We start from the raw sequence: 19306 nt of genomic DNA, 5'->3' as shown, positions 1-19306 counted from the left end.
AAATCTCTGATACAGTATTTACAGTATTAATCAGTTTTTAAATAACGTTGTACCATTACAGGATCTATTAGGGGAAATCTTGGGAGAGAAAGAGTAAACAGGTTAAACGAAGGTGCAAATTGTTACTAACTTGCTAAAATATTTAAGTTACCATTGACACGAAATTAAAATATCTCAGGCTTTAAACTAGACGTTCTATTTTCTTCATTGTAGGAATTCCGTTGTTTGGCTTCGGCTTAAGTCAAATTTGTACATAATATTATAATCTGATAAAGGAGACCTTGGCCGTTCGCAACTGGAGCAATCCAATTTGTACCGTATGAAGCTAACCAAATGCTTTTTTTAGCTTGACAATCTGCTCTGAATTAGACGGTGTTTGTTAAAAGCGTGTTCCATGTCAAAACTATATTTTTACAATTGTTTGATAAAATGTAAATTAACATTCGTGACTAGAAATTGCAGCTGTAGAATAAGGCCCGTACTTTAAAATAAAAAAAGAGAGTTCACTAATAACAAAACTAATATGAGAAAAATATGTAGGCGAGGAATATAACAACCCAAGCAGGTTAACGAAGAGAACTTGATCAGATTTTGAATGTATCTACCTAAATATGTTCTGCCTGAATTTAATAAGGTGTATGAGAAACGTACCTGACAATATATGTTGCCACAAATATAAAATGAATTGTCCGCGAGTTTTTGTAAAAACATATTTAATTGTAAACAATGCTAAATAAGAGCTTGTTGTATAATAGGTTAGTAGAACGTGCGGGACTTCACTTTTGCTAGATTGTCACGCGGAGCGGTTGCCAGTCCTTTTATTTTTGAATTCGTTTATATATAAGTAAAGTTGATTTGGTCAAATCGCAGAATTTTAGTTTTCTTTATTTCATATTTATAAGAATATATATTATAATAATTCAGAAAAGTGTAAAAAATAAAATCTTAAATCCCACTATTTACCAAATAAGCAATTGTGTGAGAAAATATATTCGAACATCATGATCATCATTTCAGCCATTACCGTCCACTGCTGGACATAAGCCTCCCCCATAGACTGCTTATTCGAATATTTGAATATAATCGAACAGTGATGGATAAACTTCATACGAGTCTTTGTTACACTACTATATGTTTGTAGCACGTATTTTTATTGATATTCTAAATTAGTAGCTTACCAATTGCAAAAAGCATTATTTTGTAAATTAAATTTGGCGGAGTTAATACTTTAAACACAAAAAATACGAGCGAAGTGAAAATATTTTCGATAACAAACTCGCTCGCTTTCGTAAATCTAAATCCAATGACGTACTACCATCGTAAGTAAGTGAGATTTCCAATAAAGGAATTTTGCGTCACCAACATTACGTGAAGACTGAAGTCGCGTGCGACACAATTATACATAATATAATCTATTTGCCAAACCCATTGGTACATTGAAATATTGTAACAAAATCATAATCCGACTGTTGGATTTAATGTATTATGACGTCATAGCAACTGATCAAACACTTTATTTAGTTCGAGTTGGAATCGAGTTATTGCCAGTTTTGAAAGCGTGCAAGTATGTACTCGTATTTTGTTTGACATTATTACTTTTAATATACTGCGTACAATTGTAGATACCTGCGCAGCAATTTCCTTGTATCTTCGTTACAAGTTAATTGTTCCATTGGCCTTTACTCAAACTATTACCTCTACTATGTACATCGTTCATCATTGTACATAAGTCTTTGAATTATTTCTATCTATTTATTCTAATTTTGACATTTTTTTTGTCTAGATTTTTTTTATGTAACTTAAAATGGCAAACTAGCTGACGACCCACCTGATGATAAGTGGTAACCATCCCCATGCATTGCCATTCCTGAGGACTCAGGTGTTATTCCTCTGTACCCTGTAAATTCACTGCCATATCTTTGCCACCTTTTAAACCGAAACACAGCCATGCAAACAACTGCTTCAAAGTAGAAACATAAATGGGACAGAGGTGCTCAAACAAATAACTTTTCTATTCTATGATTACATAATTATGAAAGATGTTTAACACCTTATATCTATATATCCACTGTTAAACTGTCCACTGCTGATCATTGCTCCCCCTCCCCTTGGAGAGTTTTGCCAGTAGTTGTCACAATTAGCAGGCGGGGTAGCATCCACCAAATAATATCTTATGCTTGAAATTACAAATATTTAATACATTAGCAGACTTCATAAATACTTATTTAAGTATTAATTATAATTATATAGTTCCTTATTTAAATAATTTATATTTTAAATAATTATACAGATATACTTTGCCAATGTATTATTTTTTTATGAACATCTAACTTACTTTCTAATTAGTGAAAGTCCTTTAAGTAGTTCCAATAAGTAATATTTTAAACCTACTTAAAAAAAATGTTAAATAAAATAAATGTTCTTAATTCGCACATATTTAAGTAATCTAGTTACTTCTAACTTTATTTATTTATTTATTTTATTCTTTATTGTACACAAAAAATTACAACATATAATATATATAAAATAAAGATGTACAACAGGCGAGCTTAACTCTAAGAGTTCTCTTCCAGCAAACTTTATGTGCATAATTTCTGTATCAACGACTTTTATACATATATTAGCCTTGATTTTTTTTTTAATACAAGACGCAGATATGTTGCACCAATTTACATTTTAATAACTCAACGTAATTAGTCTTACCTTTTAGAAAACTAAAAACAATTTCACAGTTCTGTTTGAACCGAGACAAAGACCAGTTAACAAGAAAATACTTGTGCGTTCTTTGAAACCGTGCTTATTAGCGGCTAACAAAGGGCTAACCATAGACTAAAACTAGGCAACAGGCGCACGTAGAATCCATAATGGTTCGAGTATCGTGCCGTAGCCATGCCCACCATAAACGCGTATAACAAACGCGTGACCCGTTTCCATGTATATGGATATCCGGTTCGCTTATAAGCAATAGTAATGATCGAACTATAAAGCTAAATAGGTAACGAAAACTGTCTATGCATTCCTTTCTATTTGTATGTCATTTGGGTTTTTTAACATTGTTTTTTATTCAATTTAGAATGGCAAACAAGTTGACGACCCACCTGATGGAAAGTGGTAACCGTCGCCTATAGACATGAGCAGTACAGGTGTTATTCCTCTATATAACCTGCAAATTTATGCCATATCCCACCCGTCAAACCAAAACACAGCCATGCAAACACAACTGTTTCACGGTTGAAATACAAATGGGACAGAGGTGCCCAAGCAAACGACTTTTGACAAAGTGTCTCTGTGGTAAAATGTAATGTCCATTTGACGTCTATTCGATGTAATTTTTATTTTATCGTAATTTATTGCGTCAAAAGTTACCACCTTGTAAAGTGTATTTTTCGATACTCTAGTGCCAGACAATCGAGCAGTTTACCTGCCGCATCACATTTCTTTTTGTTCGACGATAAGGGTCGTATATAGGAATGCGCAAGTCAGGATTGTTTTTTCATACAAGTTACAATACAAAAGGATATGAACAAATAAGTAGGCTGGTACTGTGAGACCTATTTCTTTAGAGTTTAATCATAAACAAATCCTTTTATGTATTTTGTGTTACAATTTTTACTACATAACAAATCACTATTTATAACAATTGTTAAAGTAAATTTGGACTAAAATAATAATAAAATAATGGGCGGTAATGAAAAAAATGAATATTCAAAAATGCTTAAATATATGTGAGTTTACTTGAATAAAAATATTTCTTTCGTTATTTATTTCAAAATTGAAACAAATTTAAATAAATAAGCTTATTAGTGTACAAAATTATATGCATGTATAGGTATATAAAAAAGAAAAATTACACAGAAAATAAAAAAGTCAATAGTTTTATTTCCTCGAACAAAGTGAAACACAAATATTCTGGTTTGGAAAATAATTTATCTATTTATGTAAACAAAAATTTTAAAAGGAACGCTTTGTTAGAAAAGGCATTTTAAGATGAGCCATTTTCCACCTAGCCAAAACCATTGGCGAGCAATAATTGACGTCGAAAAATTAAAGTGCTTAATATCTATTCGATCTCCAACAATCCGCGACGGATTGCATACTAAACTACTTTTAATTTCATTATTTATTCAGTTTTTGAGTCCGCAGACCGTAAACAAGTGGAGCATCATATGGCGTTTTGCTTTCTGTTACTTGGCAGAATGGAGTTCTGTATTATTTGAATTTTAGTACAATGAGTACTTGAAAGATTTTTAAGATTAATATAATAATGTATATGTATATATATATATATATATATATATATATATATATATATATATATATATATATATATATATATATATATATATATATATATATATATATATATATATATATATATACTTTATTCGGGAGAAATATAGATTCACTTAATAACCACATTATATTTATATGGAGTCATTTATAGTTTTCACATCAAGTACTTATTTTTTATTTATTTATGTAACATCTTACTCCTACCAATACACATACATACATATATAACTCTAGTAATATAAGAGAGTTATTTTCTACTTGAAACTCAACTGCTACGTTTTACTTTTTTTAATGTATTATTGTTGATTCTACGACAAGATTCTTAGCATCAGGAATGCGTCAAGTCAGGATCGGTTTTTCAATTGTCCATAAGTTGTTAAAGAATTATAAACACTACGTCTTTATAATAGAGATAAATGTTGCTAAATATTAATATTTTTTTTTTAAACATTGTTGTATGTGAAGGTAGGGTTTGTTCGTCGCATTGATTAAATATATAAAAACATTAAGATAATTTACGACGAAGACTACAGATGTTGTTAGAAAATACAAGGAAAACACTATTAAATAAATAAAAATAAATTAAAGAATATAGACCATTGTTATAAAAACATGATAAAGTATTGTAGATTAATTTACTCGAATGCTACTGACAGTGAGTTTCTATCTACTACATATATCTCTTTACAATTTACTAAATCGACTTTCAAATACTATTTGCAATATAAATATGAAATATAATTCAAATTAATTTATAATTTATCTGTTGCTAACACCTGGTAGTGTTGTGCAAACCGGCCTTTGGTTCCGTTTACATTCATTTTATACAATTTTAATCTTTAACACTCTCACAATAATGTGTTAGTTACATATACTTAGGGATCATATTGATAGCACAAACGACTTTATAAAAAAATTATGTAAGTATAACTTGTACATCATTCAATGACCACTTTTTATGAAGTATATAATGAGATCTCACGAGTTTTTACCGTAACCGAGTTAATCTTGTTTGTCTAAAGTGTAGTGCTATTAAGAGTTACGATATTTTCTACCTACACAAGGTATATCTATTAGAATAATTAGATCAGGTTATTTACCATTTACCATTCTTATGATAATACAGAGAGCTTGGCATCATACAAATTACTAGTGTTTCTTTAGTGTAACCACAATAACTTTGAATGTTTTTAATGAAGCAAAATTCGTTTAAAGTATATATCTATGAATTCTGTTTACGTATTAATACAGTGGTACCTCGACATACGAGTTTAATTCGTTCTGTAACATTGTTCGTATGTCAAATTGCTCGTATCTCAAAGTAATTTTCCCCATTGAAATTAATTGAAATGTCATTAATTCGTACTCTTCTAAAACTATCTCAGTTGTTTTGGTTAAGTTTTAGTCTGAGGTGGGAGAAACTGTTAAACACCAACCTTTACCCCGAATGTTGGGGTCGTATGCAGCGATGGAGTGTGCGATTCCTCGTATCTCAAATCTTGCTCTCATCATCGCGATTTTAAAAAACAGATGCTTTTCAATTCGCCGTCATTTTTTGTGTACTTATATGTTACGCAATTTCTTCGTCAATAATTTTAAGACACCAACTGTCAAGTAATGTAATATGTAAATACATCATCAATAGTGGTATGCATCACTATGTAAATGAGAAATATGGCGTACCATGGTATGATTAAGTTCATTATTGTAGACTAAATATTAAAGAATAAAATATGTTTTAAGAAGGACGCTGCTGTCCATCCCTCACCCTCTTTTAGTCGGCTTTCACAACACCCACGGGAAAAGGAGGGGAGGCCTATTCTATGCCGGGACCACACGGCCAGAAGAAATATATAAATGTCTTAAATATTATTTTATTCTTTAGTATTTAGACTACAATAATGAATTCAATCACACCATGGTACGCCATATTTCTTTTTTACATAGTGATGCATTACCACTATTAGTGATGTGCCTATTACATTACTCGACAATCTTGTTACATATATGTATACAAAAAATGAAAGCAAACCATCTGTTTTGTCAAATCGCTTAAAGTATTTAGTTCTCAGATTCGCCACTTACGACACTCACGGGAAAGAAAAGGATGGCTCGTTCTATTCCGGGACGACATAGCAATTCAATAACATAATAATGGAAAAAATACAATATTTCTTACATTACACGGAACCCTAAAGACGCTCTTGCGTGTCATCTCATTACAAATGTTGGCATAGGCTTTTGTTAACACTTTAAAACAATGACTGGGCTTAGTCCCACTTTATCTGCAGCTTTGTTAACACTTTTATTGTTTCTTGCTCAGTAAACATGTCGGATAATGCATTCTTGTTCCACTTTGTATCCCGGATATACATATATATGTTGCAGTCAAAACTCTTAACCAGTCAAAAGTACTTTTGACCGTATGCTTTAGTCAATAATACTTTTGACTAAAATAACCGTTAAAAGTATATACTTTAGTTTGCGGTTAGGTTAGGTTAGTTATTGCTTGGGTACCTCTGTACCATTCGTGTTTCAACTGTGAAGCAGTTGTGTTTGCATGGCTGTGTTTCAGTTTGAAGGGTGGGATATGGCGTGAATTTACTGGGTACAGAGGAATAACACCTGAGTTCTCAGGAATGGCAACGCATGGGCGAAACAGTATACTCTGTTATTTCCATGGTATTGCTCATGGTTATAGGCGACGGTTACCACTTTCCATCAGGTGTGCCGTCAGCTTGTTTGCCATTCTAAGTTGTATAAAAAAAAATGTGGTATATGAGCCATGAATTGGTATTCAACCTATTTTATTTTACGAAATATAGACTACTTTTCTGTTTACTATGTTAACTGTAACAAATTACTAGCATTATTTTATGTAGCACATCGTCTTTGTGGAGGTCATCTACGTGATGGCCCTTAGAAACCAATGTGGTTAGGGGGGAAAGGGATTGTTAGTAATGGGGTCTAATGTACCCATTGCTAACAATAGACCCTATCAGGGCGACTTTCATGCGGTTCCCCCTGGAAATCATCATGGTTAATTCCAATGGGATTTCATCTTCACCTATCCTCACTGGAGCCCCGCCAGTATATCCCGATAGCGTAGACGGGTTACCATTTAATTATCACCACCATTTAAAAAATACCATTGTGGTCATTTCCTAGTAAATTCGGCACTTATTATTCAACGTATTTAGACTAAATTCTGAATTCGGATGTTTTTTGTGCATCCTGTTATTTAAGAGATCCTTACGGTTAAATATCTCTTAGGTATCACAGTATATTCTGTTACGTTCATGACGTCCATAGAATATAGTTAGGTATCACTTACCATCACATGAGCCGTTACCTTACCATTCCAAGTTGAATAAAAAAAATACAAAAGCAATATGCATCGAGTGGAATGTGACAGGTAGAGGTAGACGACACAAACACGCCTGGCTTGCACCTATTATAAAAAAAAGAGATCTTGAATTCTTAAGCCGTCTGCATTTTAGGTAATACACCTCATATCGAGATATTGATCGAGCTAAATTTATTCTTAGACCAAAAACCAATCCATACTAATACTATAAAGAGGAAAGATTTATTTGTTTGTTTGTAATAAACTGAAAAACTCCTCAACTATTTTAAAAATTCTTTCATTTAAAGAAAGCTACATTATCAGCGAGTGACATAGGTCGGTTTGGTAATTTGGAGAGGATGGACGAAAGAAGAATTACGAAAGAGATTTATAGAGCAAGAATGAATGGAGATGTCAGTCGGCAGTCAGTCAGGGGCCGCCCTAGACGGACGTATGTAGACGAAATAGGCGACGTGCTGAAGAAGAAGCGAAAGAGGTTTGTTTGAATCGAAGCATTTGGCGTTCCATTGTTTCTGCCTACCCTAATGGGAGACAGGCGTGACAGATATGTATGTATGTATGACATAGGTTGTATATTATTTTCGAAAATTCTATCTACCCGTGCAAAACCGGGTCGGATCGCTAGTAAATAATAATATGGTAAATAGACATTTTAATTGTCAGCAATAAAATTACTATGTATTTTAAATAATACCATATAATCAATATACAGTATTCTTTTAAATACATATAATTTAAGGCGTCCAAAAAGTTTAAATAGATCGATCGGTTATTTTATTAAAATTATAGGTTATGTATAATTATGTCAGTATGTATATAATTTTAACGTTTTTTATAGTGTGAAATCGAATTCATTAGCTTATTCGTTATCTTTTTAAGGGAGTATTATGCTCGTAGCAGTGAAAATAAAACCTCAAAACAATCTTGGGTCGAAAAGTGACAAATACATTTCGACACGATGTATTGATCCGCTAATAAATATAGGCCTCCCCCATAAACAACGATAAGAAAGGGTCTTGAGCCTAATGTTAGTATGGGAAGCTTTAAACGTATTGTCATTTCACAGGCTATTTTTTTTTTCTATAATTTACTAATGATTTCTATTTCATCTATATATTTTGCCCAATATGGAATACGAAATTTCGATCAGGAAACGTAGAGTAGAACATTTTAAAGGATTTGCACACTTGACTTGGCATATTATAAATGCACCACCGCTGCCGCTGCCATTTCACGACAGCACATACGAGCAGCCGTCAAATGCCTAGGTCACAAGCCTCACGAAACCATAGAAAATGTACCGAACCAACTGAATGTTGCCCTTGAGCGTGTCCTGTATCAACGATATTGTCAAATTTTATTTACTTATTGTCCGTTCGATCTCGTTCGCCCACCTTGACGCTAATAGGCCAGTCACGACAGCAGGTAACTTAAAAGATTTATCGTGCAATTATTTTGTGGGCCGATTTGTAATATTATGAGAACAGTGACTGCATCGCCGTACGATTTATCTTATTTTCATAAAAAGAACAGTCGATTCTTAGACTTTTTCGTTTTACTTCTCAATTGTATAACAAAATTATTCCAATTATTTATTGATTATTGATCTGCAGTTGCAATCTTTTGTTATTTTGATTTTGACCTCGTGAATTATTACAAAAAAATTCAAAACATGTTTCATTTGTGTGTAAAATTTAACTCAAAATCGACTAATCACATAAGCATGATAAATTACAGTAACAAAAATAAAACATGAGCGGATTAAAGTGAAGGGACAACAAAATTTATTTTTAACATAAAAATGCATAAACGATATAAATAATAGTAGCAATGAAGTAATACGAATAAAATTAAAAATATTCAATATAGATAAGCCAAACCCAAATAGCAGATAGAGAGATAAATAAAAGATAATGATTAATTATATTGATTATCTAAAAAATCATACTACAAGAACTCGATAGAAAAAAAATATAAAAAGAATTTTATGAATAAAATGGACTTATTAGTGTATTCATATGAATTACTAAGTAATATATATTATACGTAATAATATAAAATATATACGATTTGATATACCTCTGGAAATAGAGGTATTATATCAATAATACTTACAGTAAACATCCTATATTTATATGATACAGTTATAAATTTGTCTCATTATAGTGTCTACCTGATAAGTTTTTGTCATTTTTTGTCACATTTCTCGTTTAGACGTGCGAAAGCTATAATAGAACTCCAACTGTGACTTTGCTTTTTTTGTCCTTAACATATCCTAAATTCGACCACACACATTGTTTAAACAAGTTTATTGTTTACAAAAAAGTTAATTTAAACCTCATAGATATATGATATACTTCAGAAATTTCGATTTTTACCTAATATACAAAAAGAAAATAATGAAAACAAGCAGGTATAATTTTTATAGATTGTAATTTACATTTTTAAATTACACTGTTGCATGTACTTTGTAATTGTAAATGCAAATTTATAGCTCTATCTGATAATGATAACGCACCAGATGTTTTCAATGATAGCAAGGCGTGACTACTTGTAAACCTTGGTTACAACGCTTACGTAGGAGTACGGTTACGGTTATTGTGTGTGAAATTCCAAAAGAGGTCGGAATGCGGTCCTTAATCGATACTATGTATTGATAAACATGTTTCACATTTCTGAAAAATTTATGATAGCCACTGAAAATCTAAAGGCGAAACTAGAGGTAATTACGAAAAGTTTGTTCATCTGTTACTGGTTCAAAATACATATTAGAAAAATTAATGCTGAGAAATTAAACATAAACACGAACTTTGAAACCTATTTAATGCTGAATCCAAAATTTCGTCATGGAAAGGAATCAAATAGTAATCTCTCATGGATAACAGGTTTTTCTCGTTAAACTTTATGCGATTTTAGTGCGTGTAATTTCTTATTTTTAATCTTTTCGATTTAAAAGCATTCCATGCAATAAAAGTTGTAAAAATTGCTAGTACTCTGCAAACATACGCATACCAAGCCCGTCAATATAATAAGCGCAATTAATGTTTACGACCGAAAATTAGATATCGCGGAAACTGCTGCTGATTTTTTTAATTCGCACCTGACCTCCGAGCCTGGTCATTGAACCTCGGGCTTTGGACTCAAAGAAAATATCACGTAGACTGAACGGCGCTACGTCACGCTCTGTCAGATAGCTATAAGAAATAACCAGCCGCCAAGACTGAGATCGTTCTTTAAAAAATAACTAAAATTAACTTAACCAGAAAATTGGCCTCCACTTAATGCCCTAAGACAATTTATTACGTGATTATTCCACTTTACAATCTAATAATAATTTACATTAATTTACCGTTAATTAAAAGATTTATCCAATCAAATGTTGTACTGTATTTAAGTAAACGACCCATACATCCGTGATTGTAACTTGATAAAATAAATATTAAAAGTAATCTTGGAATTTATTAGTAAATAATGATATCGATAAACGATTCCTACACACAGATGCAATTACCTATTTAGAACGGATTAATTCGGGATTAATATCAAGAAATAGTGCACGACACAGTCACGAGAATAACGATTCCAAAGTCATTTCTCGCATTTAAATAAACCCCGTTAATACGGTTTACTTGTAAATAAGTTATGTGCAAGCCGCAGAAACCTTATCAGCTCTGACGTGGTTTTATTTTTAGTTGCTGCCTCGCTAATGTTTATCGTCACAGTCGCAGATTATATGTGCCTAGTACTTACATGACTCTATTCTGAATGTGCTTTACCATATCGTGTAGTAAAGAATTGGATGTTCTTGACTGTGGATATTTTAATTGCCTTCATTTAACACCTAAGCTATTCTCTAACACCTATTGTTAACATCAGTAAAATAATAACTTAGGCAATCTTCTAGTCAACACTGATTGGCAATTTACAATTCTCAGGAGACAAACCGTTATGTACTTTTGGTTCTCTTTCATGGGTTGCATGTTTGAGTATCATTAATTTGTTTTTGCGTGTTGTTACACACGATTGCGCTCTTCGCAATGCTTGGACGGTCACGCGTGGGCAGGTCTCTGCAGCAATCAAAGGAAATGCGTATACTCCTCATCTGCATACTATGTTCTTGTTTACGGTAGTGCATATGGTATTTAGGGCAAGCATACGTCTCTTGAGTTTCTTATATCGTTTCTATGTCTACATGTGTACGCTCAAGTTATTCTTTATTTTTCCACTGGTTTCCGGTAATCTTTTTATCTCATAAATATATTATTATCTAAACCTAACACAAACGTCATATTGTTTTGATTGCTATTAGCCTTAACAAAATTTTGTACTATGGAATACGCGTCCAAAAATCTATAATCAACTTTAATCGTTTGAAATTCCAGAAGTTATGAGATGAATATCCATATCCTGTTTACATAACCGATTAATGATCCATAATCGATCAATTGGCGTCTGGTTTGTTGTATTTCCTGCGTCGCCTCGCCTTCATAGCCGCCAATAACATATTCAATGTAGACGTTTGCGTGCCGAATAGGTTTTCCTGATAGAAAACTGTATTATCAACTTGGATGAAGCACCCATTCAACCTAATATAAGTGTGAGTACTGTTCGGGCTTTTTCCATTGTGATTCTTGATTTGTGTTGTTGAGTTTGTGTTGTGGCAATTGGATTTTTGATTACTTTCATTTAGTGTTCAAATAATTTTATTCTCAAAATGTTAATCATCTTACTTTCAAATTGTGTTTTTTTGATAGTTGTGTTTTGGTACGTAGTTAATTTCTTTATTTATACTTTTATTTTATATTATGAACACATAAAAGGCATTTCAATGGAATCTATAAATCTTTTATTTAATATTACAATTGCATTGAATAACATTTGTTAATAGATGATATATACTCAAATGTATTGATTAATTAGCATTTCTTTTCTACTGCTGTCCTCGTAAAAACCGTGACTTCATATTCTTGACGGACTTTAAAAATTAGGAGGTTGCTAGTTCGTATTACATTAGTACCTAGACATTGCTCTCCTATAATTGATCAAGATCAATAAAATATCTACAAATTACATTTCAAGTTCAACAAATCGGTTGTATCTGAACAAATCTAACTATAAAATAAATTTTTGAGAGTTTGTAGCTATCATAAATTATTTTATGCCATCGTATAGGCATTATATTTATCTATAGCACTCATATTGAATGTAATAAATCCACAAAATGTTTAAGCTGTACTGTAGAAAGTGTACTGTGTTCAGGTTCCTTTTTTTTTTTAAATTTTGTGTTGTGTGTCATACATAGAAAATAGGACATGAAAATAGATTTATGATGACGGCGACACTATACATTACGGAAAAATTCTAAAATTCTCTCTACTTCTCTAGTCTTATCAAGATTTAGTAAAGAATCGATTGTAATTTGTCTTAAGTGAAAGGTCAATATCCGCCCTACAAACCACATGCAAATTTATGACAAATAAGTATATCCAAGGTGCCGTTGGATATTAATCGAATCGGAAACGCGTCACGGTTTCGTCGCAGTCGCAGTTTGTCGTGCTGTGCATGTGTTGGCCTGTTGTACCTATTGCACCTACTTACTAATATACTTCATTGTATTATAGTTACATACCTACTGCATTGGTTGTGTATATTTTCGAAACAAATTCTTCTGACAATATTGATCATCAAATTAATCCACCTTATAAATCTATGCAAATATCTAAAGTTGATCAGGATGTGACAAAGAGAAACTTAAACACACAAGTAATATGATAAACAAAGGATTTTTAACCAAAACATTTTTATCACGCTAATAGAAGTGATTATAAGAACAAAAACAATAAAATAAACAGCAATTACTATTCAGACAACATGAAACCAAAACAATAGTAAACCGCATCGATAGTAAAAAGAAATATGAAAATCGGTTCGTAATTGAAGAAAATATAGCGTAACGTACAAAAAAAAAATATAGATAAATATCAAATTAAAAACTTTGTTTTAGAAATTGCTTAAAATGAATATGTTCTATTATTTTGCACAATCCTTTGACAAAGTATATAATAGCTGTGTTTAATCGATGCATTTGTTACAAAAACTTCAAGGCCATGAAGTTTTCTCATGCTGTGAATAGTATGCATTTGTTGGATCACAATGTTATACACATTCCCTTTGTGCAGTGAAGGACGTTGGAACAGTTTTTAGACCCACTTTACGGGAAATCCAAAGGTACAAATTAATAGAAATATTAAATGAAATATATTTAAGATAATTGGAAAGGTTAAGATGGTCTGAAGGAATAACCGGTTCAGTATGATTTTTTTTTTATTTTATAAAATGACTGTTTTTGTTTTTAATGGATAATAATGGAATGGTAACCCCACCCGCGCTATCGGTATACACTGGCGGGGCAGTAGTGAAGGATGATAGGTGAGAATGTAGTAGGTCAGTTAGCCCATCGTGACGAATTCAACAAGAATTGTTCACGATGGTTTCCAAGGGGAACCACGTGGAGGTCGACCTAACAAGACATTGCTAGCAATGGGGCTGTCAAACTCCATTGCTAACAATCCCTTTCCCCCAAAATCACTGATTGTATGACTATAGTCTTTGTAACTATACGAATAGTCTGAGTGACAATTACCATCCTTGTTATATAAAATGTAAAATGGAATTGGCAAAATATTTAGAGCATAAGAGAAAGGTCTCCAATGTAATTTCTTTTTCTTAATCAATTTCATACGAATCAATATAATTAAACGCTAATTTCTCCACACTGTTACTTAAAAGTTAGTTATTTTTTGGTAATTTATTTGTATCAAAATTTAAAATTACAATTGTTATTACTTTAAACTTATTGTAAGCCGCAGCTTTGTGTACCACTGATGGTGGGTAGACAGGTAGTCCCATAATGAACTGGCCTGATATAATTCTATTCGACATGTTGAAACATGTTTTGTTGCATCGAATAGGTCGTTCATCATGCGTTTTGTATACGAACATGCAGTGGCGTGTTTTTTTTTTAAATGTCGAAAACAGAGTTCCATAGCGTCATAGAATTTCTGTTTAAAGAAGATTTTTTCTACCTAAATAAAAGATCGTTTAAGTGGTACGTTTTGGTAATTTCATTTATATCTGTTTAAATAGTTTAAGAGCAATTGAGCAACAAAGAATCAAACATATTTACAAACGGTTTGTAAAGGTAAAATCGCTTATCAATTGTCTAATAGAAGATGTACTCCGTTGAGTTTTGGAAATACCAAAAGCCAGCACAGATAATTAATAATTTGCGATATTTCTGTCTTTCTAGGGTAATACGCGACTTACACGAAGAAAAACAATTTTGCATGTACAGAAAGAAAAACTATCCCGTGTCTACGTATGCCTCTACACTTAAATACCTATTTAATGCTTGTCGAGTGATAGCGAATCTAATTTTATAAGTTTCACAGCACAATGAACTTATTGTCCCGATATATTAGGTAACATGGTCATCCCACGAGCTATTACGTAACTGTTGTTGTTATCAAAAACCATAACAAACTTAACGCTATCGTTTGTAAAATCGAAATAACACCTATAACAATGGCGTTGTGTCCGAAGTCATTTAAATTTGATGCAAGCCCACAAGGAAATGGTGAGTCACAATGTTTTACAAGCCACGAGTTGCTTGAAATCTTAAATTTACGGTAAACTGGGCGTTGAACAAAGCCGTCGTACAGCAGCGTACACGTGTGCAATGTATTATGTACAATAGTGTAATAAATTGTTTGTTTGACTGACTTTTTAATCGAGTTTTCGAACGACATCAAAAAGGAGATTCCTTATTAGATTGTTTTCTTTTACAAGCTTTTATTTTAATTTGATTAAATACAATATATTTAAGACTTTTCGTTCCAAATTTGCAATAAATTTTTTAACCATTTGCTGGCGTCCGATTTTGCTGAAATTTGGATTGCTTATAGTTATTTATTTCTACTTATAGTAGTAAAGTTCAAGTACAATTTAATACTATGGTACCATCGAGTTGGTCTGATGATGAAGACGAAAGATAGCCATAGGTACTTGTAAACTACGCATGATCAATCAATTGTATTTGGACTCGGTTGATTTGTCTGGAATAAACTCTGATGATAAGCCTAAAGGTTATAAACGATTGTTTGTAAAAATTGTTTTCAAACAGACTTCTTTGTGTATTGAAATTCTTTACCAATTTTGATTTGGTTTCGATAATACTTTTATTTCATAAAATTAAGTAATTTTGTCAAGATTGATATCGGTTTTAAATTCAATTTGATATTACCTTGAAATTATTATTCTAAAGCTCATTCTGAATCATTATTATATAATAGATTGAGTTAGGAAAATTTAAAATTAGTTCCACTAGACTACTATAGTCAGTAACGTAATTACATAATATTAAAATTTTCTTTTAGTTTTTGTATTATTTATCGTGACTTTTCCATTTTATCTGATGATTGACATCTCTCTAGTGTGTGGTTTGGAGATAACTTTGTTATCAGACATATTATAACCAAAACTAACGATATATCGAATAGTATGGTAAAAAGAATATAAATTCATAAAATAAGAGTAACATAATAACTATGCGTTAAGGTCGAAATTTCATTTATACTGTTTATAACACTTGTTACAATAATTGCATGGACAACCACGAAAGGTATCCTTAAAAAATCAACCTTAAAGCTTATATTATCTATGACTCTTTTTATCTTATAAAATCTCATAAAATACTTTTGAATTATCGTTCCGTTAGTGAACATCAACCGTTATCATACTATTTATCTCATTATGATAAAAGTATATAAGATACACATCTTTCTCTACGTCATCTATATAGAAAATATAACTAATTGAATTACTCAGTATTTTTTTAAATTACTTCAAAAAGAAAAAAAGAAAAGGTTACCAATTCTACTACCTATGTATACTATTCTTTAGATGTAAATTGAGCTGATGTTGTTGATTATTAGAACTTAAAACTCCTCATAGCTTCAAAAAGAAAAAAAAGATTACCAATTCTATTACCTATGTCTTTAGAATTTAAAATTCCTTCTCACAACTCTTCGTTTTACTCTAAATCCTTCGCTGTGCACACCGTACGATTACAAACGGAAGTCACTACCATCCTCTGTATGCAGTGCCCAATCATTAACCACCTAATTAAATCCCACTACCATGTCATTATAAACCATTCTTTTTTGTTTTGTCCTCTCATACCTACTTACCTCGTTATTGTGTGTGAAATAATTGTATATATAAATTATATATACAGCGAATGCTCTATATAAGCAACCTCGCGATAAGCAACATTCTTTATATTTTATTTTATTTCTGAGCTTAGTAAAGGAAATAAGTAAAAATATTTTCCAGACGGTAAGTATTTTTATACTCCTTTTTTTCCTGTAAGCAACTTTTCCCAATAAGATATTTTTTTTATTGAAATTGGTTCAAATAAACTGTTTATATAGAGCGTTCACTGTATATGAATAATATTACAATATGTACACACACCAAAAGTGTCTAGGGACCATGTACATTATTACAATATTATCTAGTTTTTATTATTAAAATTTCGTTGCAAAAGTTATTTTCATAACCAAAAATCAGAAGGCGCTGCAAGTATATTGTACTAGTATATGTGCTAGAATAAAATAACTATTTCAAACGTTGATGATCTTTGTACTGCAGTCCCTGCGCATCACTTTGCATTAATGAGATCCCGAGTTTGATTTCCGGTCGGACCAATTTTGGAATCGAACTTTTCTGAATTAGCTCGGGTTTAGGTGTTTTGAATTGTGCCCGTAGATATTAATTACCTGGTTCTTTATCATGCAGAGTATCTTAACTTCATGACCAGGCAATTAGTGTAATTGTTGGCATTTAAAAAAAAAACTGAGTCAAAGCATAGACAAAAAAAAATATTAGAAGTTGGAAATTATGTCAATGACGTATTTTTTTTTTTTTTTTTACTTATCTACGATTTGATTTTATCAGTAACCAACATCTTTATTTCTTTAAACGACACCTACTAGGCACGTATTTAATATTGCAATGCAAATCTATCATAGATCACAAACGACACATACATAGACGTATAGTAATAATAATTATACCTACGCTCTTTCCCATAATGGTTTCTATCAATCTATCAGTATCGTTTCTTATCTAAATTGCTCAGTCCTTGTACTGTTACAACATCATTTAAAAGTAGTTCAATGCAATGCAAAAAATCACGTTTTGTAATACGAAACGTTTCCATATAGTTTATCTGATTCTCTTTAAATTGCACGACTAACTGATATTTAGAACTGGGATTATCGTCGTATCACTAATAATCGTGATCGTCTCACTTTTATTCGATTAACTGAACTCAAATGTGATAATAACAATATTAAAGATAACAACTGTTATATCAATTAAAATAACATTACTGGTCACAACATTTATTTTCTTCGATTATTTGATTTTATATAATACTAGACGACTCGCACCGACTTCGTACGTGTGCTATATTTGTTTGTGTAACTTTTAAATTGTTCTATACATTTTAGTGAGGTTGGTATTATAGCGTGTATGAAAGTATTGCACTAATATTCTCTAAGAGTAAAATTTTTTGCTCTTAATATAAAAAACAACACCTTTATGGCTGAAATATTGAACTTAGATATTGTGTCGTAGAGATTTTTGTAAAGCTAAAAGTAATGAAAATGTTTGCTGTAGATTTTTATTTCTTTATATCAAACCATTCCATGTACGTATATTTAGCGGACTCAATACCGGATGGTGTTCTCTACAAGGCAACTGTTGGGCAAACAGAGAAATAGGCAGGCGGTGCATTCATGAATTGAGAAAACATAAAATAGTACTTAATTTATTCCATATATTATAAACATATACAGTGCCAATATAAATATACACAATACCGTCTAGTCCCGGCATAGAATAGGCCCTTATAGAACTTTATAGAATGGGCAGCAGTGTTCCTCTTAAAACATCACCAAAAGCCTAACTGCGGTTATCAGCCTGCCAGACTAGCATGGCCACTACTGGTAAAATACGCCAAGGGAAGGCCTATGTTCAGCAGTGGACATTTAACAGATAATATAATGATGAAACACACAAGATACACAATTTAAATAAATTTATAGATATGTATCTGTTTGTTTATTCCTTAAATTTCTCGTTTTAGATTATTGCAATTTAGTCATTATCATCAAAAGTGGGTCATTTTAACACACATACGTAATCTTGCACACTTGCACACGCACCTGAATGTAAACCATTTTTTTTTTTTTTTTTACAACACAGGGGGCAAACGAGCATGCGGCTCACCTGATGGTAAGTGACTACCGCCGCCCATGATCACCCACAACACCAGCGGCATTGCAGGTATGCTGCCGGCCTTTTAAAAAGGAATATACTCTTTTCTTGAAGGTTATGTTGTCGTATCGGTTCGGAAATACTGCTGCTGGAAGTTGATTCCAAAGAATGGTTGTGCGTGGAAGAAAGTGCCTTTAGAAAAACGCACGGTTGTCCAGATGATTGGGATGAAACTTTAGTTTGTGGCAAAATCAGCAGCAGGTATCAATCCGAACAATTCCTCAGAACACTCCCCATGATATT

General features: G+C 31.9%; 1 protein-coding gene across 1 annotated transcript in view; it reads left to right on the top strand.

The window, feature by feature from the left end:
• LOC113522540 (uncharacterized) overlaps positions 1-19306 on the top strand; it is a 69213-nt gene that overhangs the window by 8364 nt on the left and 41543 nt on the right. The gene's annotated exons all lie outside the window — the stretch shown is intronic.

Source organism: Galleria mellonella, unplaced genomic scaffold (assembly GCF_026898425.1).
Source record: "Galleria mellonella isolate WM207_F2 unplaced genomic scaffold, CSIRO_AGI_GalMel_v1 utg515, whole genome shotgun sequence".
Classification (NCBI taxonomy): Eukaryota; Metazoa; Arthropoda; class Insecta; order Lepidoptera; family Pyralidae; genus Galleria; species Galleria mellonella.
Note: the sequence above shows the minus strand (reverse complement) of the source record. Positions and strands in the feature narration are given on the sequence as shown.